We start from the raw sequence: 11080 nt of genomic DNA on the forward strand, positions 1-11080 counted from the left end.
AGAAGATTCTCGAGAGTAAGAATCAACAATATATGTATGTACGTAAGCGCTTAAATGTAGCTTTGTATTGTTACGTAGTATAAATTTTCTAGAAACTCTCCACATGCCTATTAATATAACCAACGCGCCGCGCCAAAAAGAGAGTATCTGTTATTATTTTGCTATAATCAGTGTGCTATAACTGTGATTGTTATAACGCTTATCAATCGAAAAACTTCAGATATTTGACCAGGAGCATTTACAAATTTCGAACATTACAAATCATTTAACTTCAGTGGATTCTCATCGGACATTAGTATTTCTACTAATTTTCAGTGTATGAAAGTCCAACAATTGTTTCAATGATTCTGAGAAGTGGGTTCTCTATCAATGTATGAAAGTCCAACAACCGAAACGTCCGTTTGTCCAACTTTCCAAACATCTTCTGAGAAGCCCCTCCCCCCCAGTGGGTTTCGATACCCATGGTGGGCAGAGCACAGATAGCCCATTGTATAGCTTTGTGCTTGATTACAAACAAATAAAAAAAAATCTTCTGAGAAGTGGGATCTCTATCAGTGTACGAAAGTCCAACAATTGTTTCAATGATTTTGAAAAGTGGGTTCTCTATCAATGTATGAAAGTCCAACAATTGTTTTAATGATTTTGAGAAGTGGGTTCTCTATCAATGTATGAAAGTCCAACAATTGTTTTAATGATTTTGAGAAGTGGGTTCTCTATCAATGTATGAAAGTCCAACAATTGTTTCAATGATTTCAAAATATTTTTTGCTGAAATGTTAATGAAACATTTGTTCAATATGCACCAATGAAAATTTAAATAATTACTTGCGTATATTCATCTTAGTCATTAAATATTAAAAAGAAATTCATACAGTAACTGTACTTATCAAATCCGTAGATTTTTTAATATAAATTATCCTTCATAATTATATGCTGATTTTTGTATACTGCCCTAACAATAATATTGAATAGTCGAAGTTTCAAGCGATTACTTATGTCACCGTCATAAACAGGAACCAACTGCCTGTTACGTGTTCAACTATTAAGTATGTTTGTTTTGTTAAAAGCGTACTAAAAGATCGAAGAGATATTACTCTGGAACATTACTGTTAGTTGGAATAACATTTGGTGTAAACATGAAGTATTTATGAAGTTACTGGCTGTGTTACAGATGTAAACATTGCGTGATAGTATGTAGTTTTACAATGTACAAAATAACCACCAGTCCACCTCCGACAAATTGGTTTAATTGTATACCTTCTCAAACTATTATTACTATCACAATGAAATATTGGTGCATTCCTATAGTATGTGATAGTTTTTGGAAACGATCATATTTATTTTAAATTAAAACTACCTTCTGTTAGGAGCTTGTTTATGAAGTGCTGACTTTAGCATGTTACGTTTCTTGCTGCATGATCATCTTGAAGTTACACAGGTGCTATTTATGTATCATAAAACAAATTTAATTTGGTAAAAGTATCGTAACCATCTCATCTTTCTGTTTCGTTCTATAAGTTATTCAAATCAATGACTAACTCTTTATTAAAAATGACTTTCATGACTATGGGGATATGGCCGTTAAAAACAATTTGTAATACTGCATCTTGGGAGAGTGATAGTAATTGGACTTTGAACTGACAGCACGCTTATTACTTTAACGTAAGGGGTTATTTGATGTGGTTCTTACATTAAACGCCCATGTTTGTAAATAGAATAGTTTGTCCGGATGTTTTGAGATTATGGTTACAGAATTAAAAGATTACGAACAATATTCCTACACTTTTCTTTGAAATGAAGTTAAAGTATTATCAATGATTATTTTTTTCCAGGCCAAGTAGTACTGTGCACTTGTTAATTATTAATTCAATTCAGTTTAACAAAAATTATATACTAACCACGTATTCATGTTAATTTATAAATGTTTTGTAAACAATCAGATTGAAACATCAATTGAAAGATATGTATACTTACTTAGCTTAGAAGGGCCCGGCATAGCCAGATGGTTAGGGAGCTCGACTCGCAATCTGCGGGTCGCGGGTTCGAATCTCCGTCCCACCAAACATCCTCGCCCTTCCAACCGTGGGGGCGTTATAATTTTCCAGTCAATTCCACTATTGGCGGTGGGTGGTGATGACTAGCTGCCTTCCCTCTATTGTGTTATAAATCCGCTGTGGCACTGGGGGCGTTCCCAAATGCAAATTACTAAAAATATGAGGGAAAAAATTAAGTATTTGAAGAACTTCAAGTAGTTATCAGAAGCTGCGGGTTTCTCAACATGTGTACAATAACTCAGTTGTTTAAAGGTGGTTTCCATCATTCACCTGGCCTTGTTTTTGTGAGATCCTTGCTTTCATAGTTCATTTTCTTTCCGTCAGCAAATATGAGTAACTTCACCAAAATTTCTCTCTAAAATGGAAACATACATTTTCCTACTGATACAGTAGTGACACAATAATGTTTGTTTGTTTGTAATTAAGCGCAAAGCTGCACAGTGGGCTATCTGTGCTCTGCCAACCAAGGGTATCAAAACCCAGATTCCAGCGTTGTAAGTCCGCAGACATGCCGCTGTGCCACTGGGAGGCACACAATATGAATGAGAACATAATATTCATACGTATTTGACTTCCGATCAGACTTAATAATGAGATTGAATGTAGCGACTTCTCAAAAATATGTACACATATGTTTAAACTGAAATAAATTATAAATGTATGACAAATATTTATATATTTACATATATAAATAACTTAGTAATCAACTAATAATTCATTTTACAATACTACACACATTTAATGCATTGCTTAAAATAGTGTTTAACCATGTCAACTGTGGTGGCGTCATGGACTATTTTGAGCGGGTGAAAATAGCCAATGGCAAAAGGGTCATAGTAGAAAAACCTATTGTCGATTTGAAGTATGTATTTTTATGTTTTTATATCATACATTGTGTGATTGTAGATAAGGTACTAAATAAATACAAAAATATATTACTAATTTAACACGTCATAAATTAACTGATTTATCACAGTAAGAAGTTTTATCTTTATACAACATCCTAAAACATCTTATAAAATTCAAAATAAAGATTTTTACTTACTTTAGTTGTAACAAATTAAAATATATATATACTGGCATACTTAAATTACAATCATATAAACTATTTGGTTTTTTTAGCCAACAACGACCAATGTCTATCGTAAAAGCTATATATATTTCAAAAACATCTTATCTGATGGATTCTGATGAAATTTTCACTATAAAGAGGTATTTTTCTGAAGTTTTAAATTTTCCTGACATCTTTAGTTTCAAATAAATTCCTCCAATCACTCCCTTCCTTAGGTCCCTAGTTTGGTTTTGGGTTTTTCATTTCACGTAAAGCTACTCGAGGGCTATACACGCTAGCCGTCGCTAATTTAACTGTGATGGACTAGAGGGAAGACAGCTTGTCAAAACCACCTACCGCCAACTCTTGGGTTACTCTTTTACTAACAATAATGGGATTGGCCGTCAGATTATAACGTCACACAACAGCTGAAAGGGCAAGTATGTTTGATGGGACGAAGATTCGAACCCGCGACCCACAGATTGCTAGGCGAGCGCACTAACCATCAGGTCATCAGGCCACTAAATGAATAAATAGATAATCAGTATATTTACGCTACTTGAAAAGCTTCCTCTTCGAATCAATCATTGTATTGGTTTTAAAGAATCTGAGGGAAAAAAACAATAACACACTCATAGATACGAATGTTTACAATATGGAATCTTGATTAGCTTTATCTGCATTCGAAGCGCTTAAGATTAGTTTTACTGCAAGTAATAGCTATAAATAAAATATGGGTTATTATAACCCAAGGTAACCCCGGAATGTGGTCTTCTTTGCATGACATTTTATCCAGGCACCAAAGCTTTAGTTGCGTGTGTGCTTTACGTTATAAAGCACACAAGCAAACACAAGATGTGTTTGACAATACCAGTATTTTTGTTTTGCCACACAGACAACATTTAATCCATGCAGACTTAATATGGTATCACAGAAAATTATTTTGTGTTTCATCGAGCTGTAATTCGAGAAGTGGTAGCCAGTTGTCGATGTTTTGATCCAGAAAAAAATAGCAAATTTCCTTCAAGAACGCCAACAAACAAAATACTTTGTTTTACTACTAATAACTAAGGGTTAAGTGGTTGAAGAAAAACTCACAAGAGTTAAAGCAGAAAATGTTCAACAACTTTCACTTCTATATTTTGATAATTATGCAATATATATATATGTAAATATACTATTGCACGATCTTCTAGCTAGACAATCAATCTCTTTCAAAAGCACGGGTAAAAACAAACACAAAACGGTTAGAAATTACTATAGACATAACCCAATAAACTTAATACTAAGTAGCAGCTATCAATTCAAACATAGTAATTCTATACTAGAGGATGTTAAAACCAGAACATGATTTAATTAAATGTGGCAGGTAAAAGAAGTAAGAGCTTTCAAGTTTAATAAAAACAGTTAATCTAGATTGGAGTAAGTTAACACCAAAACATGGTTTAAAGAAATGCAGCAGGTAAACAAACTTAGAACATTAAAGTCTGACGGGTAAAATAGTAATTAAACTTTATACACTTTAAGTAATTCTCGTTAACAGTTATGGCAATGCTAAGTAATAGTATCTGCACATTAAATTTGAATTGGAAAATGAGATAAAGTTTTGTAACTTTTTTTGAACATAAACTTAATATCAAATCAAAGACGCAATGGAATAATTTCAGTGTTTTTCCTATTTTTCATCTTCAATCACATTTTTACATTTGAATAATACGTTTCAATATATGTTTACTGATTAAATGTATTCCCTTTGTTGCAATTAATTTAGTCATGTGTAAGTGTGCAAACACTTTTGTATGAAAACAGTGAGTTTTTTAAATACCTCACCCATTTAACTCGAATCATTGAATATTTTTAGGAATGAAAAAGTTAAAAAAACGAAAACTACAAAAACAAGTCAACTTAGATTTTACTCACGCTGATTTATTTTCTATTGTTTTTATACGGGTTGCTCAGTCACGTGTGTAACTCATGTTTTTATTTACGTCAATTCTTTTGTGCAGTGATTTGTACAGCAACAGTCTACTATAGTTTTTCGTTTCTTTTCTGCAGAAAAAAAAAAGGACTTAACTTTGAATAATACGTGGAGGCGTTTAAGCGATGTTAATATATCTGAACAAATTTTCCAAAATCTTTGTTTTTTGTTGTTGTTGTTGAAGGATTATTATATTTTTAGCTGCAAATACATGGAATGTTTATACGTAAATCGAATAATCAGTTTTGTTTTCTGTACGATAAATAGGAAAATATTTATCATGTTAAAACTTAAAAGAGGCACTTCGTTGACTCTGTGTTTGTTTTACAGGATGTTTTGTTGGTCTAGGAATAGAGTTAACTGATAGTGAGTTTCGTTTAAAATACACGCTAGAGCAATGGAGGTTTTGTTTGTTTTCGGATATTCACACACAACTTCTAAAGAGTTATTATAAAATGATAGACTAAATGGAAGGCAGTTATTCGACATCATCCACCGCCACCTATTGAGCTATTCTTATCTCATCAAATAGTGGGACTTGACCGTCATCCTTATAAGGCAGAGTGTGATTTTTTTTTTTTATGGTAATGTGACGCGAACGATGGGCACCCAGATAAACAATCCGGCAGGCTAGCCGTCGGACCATACACGGTCCTAGAGTAATGGAAGTTACAAAATGTTGTGCTATCTCATACGGTTTGTTTTGTTTGTTTGAAGTTAAGCACAAAGTTAAAAAATGGACTGTTTGTGCTCTGGCCACCACGGGTATCGAAACCCGGCTTCTAGCGTTTTAATGTGCTACCTAATACAGTACTGGATGCCTGGTGAAACCTATTGGTATGCGGAAGGTTATTTACAGATCATGAAATGCATGCAGAGTAACTGCCGTTTCATTGCGAATTTTGACGTGATAGACAGATATCTAATTACATATAACGATACTGAATTGCCTGTAATATGCTTCCTAAACGTGATCAGTGGCTGTGGAGTGGATATGTTTTCCCCTTGCCAAAGAGAAATATGAAAATGTTTACACTGCGAAATTGTTGAGCCAAAAAACACAACATATCGAAAACAGGAAGCTTCAATGTTCGGGCCCCGGCATGGCCAGGTGGTTAGGTCGCTCGACTCGCAATCTGCGGGTCGCGGGTTCGAATCCCCGTCACACCAAACATGCTCGCCCTTTCAGCCGTGGGGGCGTTATAACGTGACGGTCAATCCCACTATTTGTTGGTAAAAAAAGTAGCTCAAGAGTTGGCGGTGGGTGGTGATGGCTAGCTGCCTTTCCTCTAGTCTTACACTGCTAAATTAGGGACGGCTAGCGCAGATAGCCCTCGTATAGCTTTGTGCGAAATTATAAACAAACAAACTTTAATGTTCGTCATGGGAACGAAAAACTCACACGTGAGAACATTTACGGGCTCCGAAACTTCAACTTATGTCTATCAGAACCAACATCTTCATCCGAAAAGTGTAGACTATTGTTACGATAAAACGAGCCCCCGCACTGAGGATTATTTTTTCTCACCTGTTCTGTTTCAAGCATAAAAACCAGGTGAACAGAAATATACATTTTGCTGTTTTACTTCAAGTCATCTGAGAAAAAAAAAAGAATCTAATAAACGAAAGTACTTTTGTCAAGAAAAGTCATAATTCATATTTATATAGGAACTTGTTTTTCTTTCGTTGTTAAGCCCAAAGTTGTACAATGGACTTTCTATTTTTCCCGCCGTGGAGATCGAACCCCGAATGTTAGCAATATAAGCCCAATGCTTTACCGCAGAGTACGAAGTGGCTTATATAAAGGAAAGAAAAACTGATAAACTTACAAAATAATACACAATGAAAATTACACGCATGTAAGTTTCCATGACATCAGCTCGAAACAGCCATAACAACGAAACTTTGACTCAGTAAAGTAGTGGGGAATTACGACAATGCGAATACGATAAACCTCAATGATTTCGTTCATAATTAACGAATTTCTGCTCATCCTGGTTTTTGTTGGCGTTTAGGTGAGTGGTATTACAGCTGTTCACAACATATGAGCCTTCGTGTGACATACTCGTTATAAGAGTAAACCTGACGGTAAACGTCATTTCTATAGAAAACTATTCTGCTTCAAGAAATTATTTTGAACGAGTAATTGCTCAAAAAGACAAGCTAATTAAACTATCTTTCGAGTTATAATTACGTAACTGTCAAAATTACACTTTGCAAGATGTTTCTACCATTATTTGTAGATGGTTTAATTTGGAATTAATTTCACAGCACATGCCAAACACACTTATTGATGAAACTACTAACACCTGTAGTTCTGGTCTACTCAGTATTTGTTTTGTGTTACTTCTGCATCTGACTATATTTATGTATAATAAAACTAAAGTGTCAAAATATAAATGTTTATCTTTCATGTTCATTATATACAAGTTTCGGTTTTCTTCTTTAATGAAGTGGAATTTGTGGTTTTAGATGTAAAATTCCGAATTTCAACTTTGCTGGTTTGGATATTGTTTTCCACACAACAGGCTAAATGCAGCTTTACTGGTACTTGCTGAACTAAACTTTCAAGTTGTATTTGTTTTATAAAACGTTGTTAGAAAACATTTGTACATTACACTTATATTTTAGAAAATTAATTTCTGTGTTCAGAAAAAGTTGTTAGGATATCGTGTATGTATTGCAAAACAAACGTTCATTCTCACTAAATATCTTGTATGTATTGCCAAACAAACGTTCATTCTCACTAAATATCTTGTATGTATTGCCAAACAAACGTCCATTCTCACTAAATATATTGTATGTAGTGCAAAACAAAGGTTCATTCTCACTAAATATATTGTATGTATTGCAAAACAAACGTTCATTCTCATTAAATACGACTGTTTAGACGCACAGTTTAAAAGAATTAAATCTTTTTCCAATTCACGAACTACATTTTCTAAAACAACATAATTTTAGATTGTACTACAATGGTTGAGCACCTTATATTAAGACGAATTTGGAACCACAACGAATTCTCAATGCAGAGATCTATAGTCAGCAACTGGTACGTTTAAATCAAGCCCTTCATTAGAAACGCCTTTCACTCGTCAATCTGAAAGGTGTTCTCCTACGCGACAATGTACATCCACATGTGGCACGTTTGGCGCAAAACAAGATTATGGAGTTGGGTTGGGAAGTTCTCCCCCCACCCACCATATTTTCCAGATATGGCACCATCAGATTACCATCTTTTTCATTCACTGCAATACCATCATAACGGGAAAACGTATGAAAATGTGGAAGGTGTTAAAGAAGACATCGACATGTTTTTTGGTTCAAAGCCAAGTGATTTCTTTAATAATGACATTAACAACTTGACTGTAAGATGGAAAAGTATCATCGATAAGAATGGAGACTATTTCATTTAATAAATGTTTTGTTTGATGTATAAGTTGTTCGGGTTTTTTTCATCAAAAAAGAAAAGCGACATTAATTTCTGGACGACCTAATATTACCGGTTCACACATATATAATCTTGTTCAAAACACGGTCTTTCTGGTTTACATCATCATAATAGCTTTCCAAGCATAATTCAGGTTCACATTGGGCAGACAACTCTCCAAATTAGTCTGTGCTGCTTGTTTTGCAGTCATGTAACAGATTTTTGAAACAAGTCAGTATAACCGGTTCTTTTCAATTCAAGGTTATTCAGTAGTCACGCCCCTTATGGCAACATACGGAATATGATGAACTGTAACACACAAATATCCTATGCGTCACGTACCAACTGCAAAACACACTTCTAGATATTAGTGTTATTAATATAACGACATCGTAAACATAGTTCTGTATTTCAGGTGTTCGTTAATAATATAACTTTGACGCAGCAGCTCATTGTTTGTAGTTTACACTGGTATGATAAGATGTAATTCAGTAGTATTGTAACTTTTAAGATGGTTTTCAGTTTTACTGGCATTATATAGTGGTTTACATTTGTTTTTATATCCTAAAAAACTCTTCAATATTATCAGTTTACTTTGGTTTTATGTGTCTTAAAGTGTTGTTCACTGTTACTTGGTTTACATTAGTTTGTTATCTCTTAAACCATTATTCATAGTTAGTGGTTTACATTAGTTTACCTCTTAAATTTCTGTTCAGTTTTATTGGTTTACATTTGTTTCTTATCTCTTAAAGCACTGTTCAGTTTTATTGGTTTACGTTTGTTTGTAACCTCTTAAAGCACAGTTCGGTGTTACTGGTTTACATTGATGAGATGTCTCCTAGAGAAGCGTTTCTCAACTTTTACGATACCAGAGCCAGTTCGCTGCCTTCCTAAACTGTCGCGGATCGCTAAAATGCAAGTACAACGACAAAAAACCGTTACGATTTACAAATGAATATTCTGTCAGCTTTTGTTTGTTAATTTTCTGCAGTGTTGCCAACTTAACTTTTCTATGATCTTTTAAAGTTCTGTTAAAATTATTATTAGTGTAAATCGGCTTGTCAGTTTTTAAAGGACTATTCAGTGCAATTGAAATACGCCAGCATAATTATTTGTAAGTTGAGTCAGGGCCATATTAAGGGTGGGGCAGAAGAATCAGCTACACCAGGGCCCCGACCGCTTGAGAGCCCCCAACGAAAATACATTTTGAAATGTTTATGCATTGTATGCACTTGTATTTATTACGGGGGTGTGACAAATTGTATTCTATCGCTCTAGGACCCATCTGACTTAAATCCGCCCCTAGCTGCAGCTCTAAGTGTTTGTGGATTTTATGATAAAACTGAAATTACAAATTATCTATAAATAATATAAGACCTAGACAAACATTTCAGAGTTTTAACTGCTCCTATAACCAAACAACAGTTCTGAAATATAAAACTGTAAACGGACAAGTGACTCTGTTACTGTTACTAGCGATGATCATTGCATTAACCTTCTGGGCCGGAAACTGACCATGAACTTAAAGTCGCTAATATAACGTGCTTTTTTTCTACGTTTCTCCAGTTAGTATATTAGTTCTAAATAACTATGAGTTTGGATTATGTTCTGCCTCTTTATACACATGCGACTGAACAAAACTTTGTGAATTGAATAAGTTCCCACTAAAACGAGAAAAATATAATTTTCTGTTTTTAGATTTCAGGATGTTGTTTTAGATTTAGATTATATGGTTTTAGGAGAATCAGTATCAAAAGAATAAAAAATGTGTTTTAGCTTCTCCATCAAATACACGTGGTCTGTTTACGATCGAGAATAAGATTATCCCCTTATTTTGACATTACCGTACATTTTCTTTCTGTTCCATCAATGTGTTTGTTTTTTCTTTTTCCCTGATCTCGACGTGTTTGTGACCGTTTTGTTTTTTCGGCGTGTCTATCGTTGGTACAGTACACACGCTACTCCATGCGTGGGCTGCGACTACAGCGCCTCCACAGGATATTTCTCACTATATAACTATGAACAACAATCAAGTGTCTCTGAATACCTGGCCCCTTCCTGTCTTGCGTCCGACACAACACTGCATTGCACCCTAGGACCTTAACAGTCCACCAACTACCAAACTTCAAGGGTAAGTGTCTCCGTTTATTTGATTCCAATTTCTCAAATTGCTGCCATAAATAAGTAGAGAATCCAAAAGGTTTATGAAATAAATCTTCCAATTTAAGAGCTACAAATTTCTAAGTAATCCAGAGGAGAGATTGTGACTTAATTTCTAGGTAATACTTTAGCATCTGAAACTTAGTACCTTGTTAGTTTCCAAATCTAAGTAATATAGTTCAACAAGTATGAGAAAACTGTGTACGCTTGTGGTGAAGATTAGCAAAATTATTGCACTCTTTTTTTCACTTTTTTTTCTTGTGGTATAACTTTATGTTTTACTGTGCATTACATAAAGCAGCTAAATTACTGTTTTTCTATATTTGGTATAACTTTATGTTTTACTATGCATTACATAAAGCAGCTAAATTACTGTTTTTCTATATTTGGTATAACTTTATGTTATACTGT

At 34.2% G+C, this 11080-nt stretch overlaps 1 protein-coding gene across 1 annotated transcript in view; it reads left to right on the plus strand.

Annotated features, from left to right (window-relative positions):
• Positions 1 to 10514: 10514 nt before the first annotated feature.
• LOC106459415 (LIRP-like) overlaps positions 10515 to 11080 on the plus strand; it is a 10790-nt gene continuing 10224 nt past the window's right edge. Inside the window, exon 1 of the mRNA XM_013919035.2 lies at positions 10515 to 10640. The gene's annotated coding sequence lies outside the window, so the exon portion shown is untranslated. The remainder of the gene's footprint in view (positions 10641 to 11080) is intronic.

Source organism: Limulus polyphemus, unplaced genomic scaffold (genome assembly GCF_000517525.1).
Source record: "Limulus polyphemus unplaced genomic scaffold, Limulus_polyphemus-2.1.2 Scaffold605, whole genome shotgun sequence".
Taxonomy (NCBI): Eukaryota; Metazoa; Arthropoda; class Merostomata; order Xiphosura; family Limulidae; genus Limulus; species Limulus polyphemus.